The sequence below is a fragment of the Arachis hypogaea genome, chromosome 5 (assembly GCF_003086295.3).
Source record: "Arachis hypogaea cultivar Tifrunner chromosome 5, arahy.Tifrunner.gnm2.J5K5, whole genome shotgun sequence".
In the NCBI taxonomy this organism is placed as follows: Eukaryota; Viridiplantae; Streptophyta; class Magnoliopsida; order Fabales; family Fabaceae; genus Arachis; species Arachis hypogaea.
The window spans coordinates 27,500,597-27,502,889 of NC_092040.1; positions in this window are offsets into that span (position 1 = coordinate 27,500,597).

A 2,293-nucleotide genomic window follows, 5' to 3' on the forward strand; every position below is an offset into this window, starting at 1 on the left:
TTGGGTCTAGGGCTATCCTCGCCTTAACAGCATCCCAATCAAACTTCATCAGGCGCATGTCCTCCTCAGCCTTTTTGTAGCCATCAGGCTGATCGAACTTAGGGGGAGCTGTAGAATGTCCTCTATGGCCTCTTCAGTGACCAGAATCTGCTTTCCTCTTAGGTGTACTGCATCCAGGGAAGTCAAGAAGTAGTTGCAGTAGAATTTCCTTACCCAAGATGCATTCACCTCAGCCAAATTTCGCTCCAGAAAGAACCAGCCTCTTTGTTTGATTTGCTCAGTGGTGTATTGCTGGAGTTCTCCTGGGATCTTCAGAGTCCTCTCCAGATATAGGTTCCTAGAGGTTGCAAACACCAAATACTTCAGCTCATAGTACCGGTTTGCAAATTTCACTGGATCATTGGCAGGGAGCAGCTGGTCAGCTTTCTCCTGTTGGGTAAAGTTCTTCTCCCTTCAGGAGGAGTCATGCATCAGATCGATGATGGAAATGGAGGATTTTCCTCTTTTATGCTTGCCAGTAGTAGCCTTGCCTTTTCCTTTCCTCTGGGAGGCAGACATCTTGAAAAATGGAAAACCAGGATATATAAAAATAGGAAAGTAAATTGGCATATAGTCAAAGAAAACATAAAGTGGCAAGGGAGAAATAAAATAAGGAAAATGAGTTTATTAAATGTGCATTAAGGATTGTATAGGAGTGAAAAGTTCAAAAGGAAAAATTCACAATCCAAAATGTAATTAAATTCATGTTAAATAGAAAAATATCATTATGCCATGGTTAGAAGGTTAAAAGAAAGTGAAAAGCTAGAGAAAATGTTGTAAAAGGGTAGTTCGGTTAATGTTGAAAAAGAGTTCAGGAAATTAGAATTAGTAAGTCAGTGGGATAAAAAATTGGGTTAAGGTAAGTGACATAATGAAAAATTCCTAGTAACAAGTATTCATAGGTAGGAACTATAAGTAACACATAACCAAACAAGGAAAACAGGTTGACGCTGATTCAAGTAGATATAAAGGAAGTAAAAATTGGAATCAAACATCACAGGTGCAGTTTATGAACCAGGAAGTTAAAAAGGATAATGAAGCTTGCCTTGGCATTCAAGAAATGGTTTAGGTAAAGCAAAGGAAAAGAGAGTTCAAAATGCCAAACCAAAACATGAATGAGAACATTTTACAGAAATTTGGGCAGCATTTCGGCTAAAATTGGATATTCCCGGAAAATAAACAGCAATCAAATAGTTCATATGAATTAAAATTAAAGCTTGCAATCACATATAAGAAATATAAGCATGAAAATTCAGTGTAAAGAACAGCATGAAATAAGAATTTGCAGCATATGAACTAACATCAGAGCAGCAGCAGGATTGCAAAAACATAAAGCAATATACACGAACGGTGCAAGTAAACAAACCTAAATTCACTAACCACAGCCTAAGCTACCTAACAACCTAAAAATCCACTACAGCATGCATATCTATCTATCCTAATGATGAACAAAAACAGAAAAAATATGAACGAACTACGAATGGATAGAATGGGACGTGATGCGGAACTTGGTAGGCTAAGAAGGAGAATGGGGCAGAGAGGCGGCTGGGGGTGGCGGTGGCAGTGGGTTAGGGGGCAGGGTCTTCGGGACAGGTAGGGGTAGGGGGTGGGGGGTTGGGACGGGGGTAAGGGTGGTGGTGGTTGGAGGTGGCGCAACTGCTGTGGCGGCGCGGTGGCGGCGATTGCGGAGGGTGGGGGGCAGCGGCGGTGGTGGGAGAAGATGGAAAGAAGAAGAAGAAAGAGGGGGTAGGAGGGATGTGGGTGGTGCGGCGGCGGGTTCTGGGTGGTCGGCGGGTGCGGTGGTGGCCGGTGGTGGGTGGGTGGGTGGTGGTTGTGTGAGTTGGGGAGAAGAAAGGGACGAGAGGGTTTGGGGGGGTGGCGCGACTGATAGGGTTCGCGTGACAGGGGGGTTAAAATGGGATGCGGTCGCGTGGTGGGGGTGAAAATGGGAATGATGCGATCGCGTGGGTCGCGCGATCGCATGGGAGGGGTAGAAGAGGGGATGGCGCGATCGCGTGGATCGTGCGATCGCGTCGCTGGAATTTGTGCTAGACGCACGATTCCAGCGTCGTTTCAGCGCAGCTCTCTGTCTCCTTTAAGATTTGTGCAATCCATGCGACACGATCGCGTCGTTCACGCGGTCGCGTGGGATTGGTTATGTGCATGTGACGCGAACGCATGGGGCATGCGATCACGTGGGCCATTTTGTACAAAACACACAACGGCCGCACGATTCCAGCCCAACTTTCTGGAC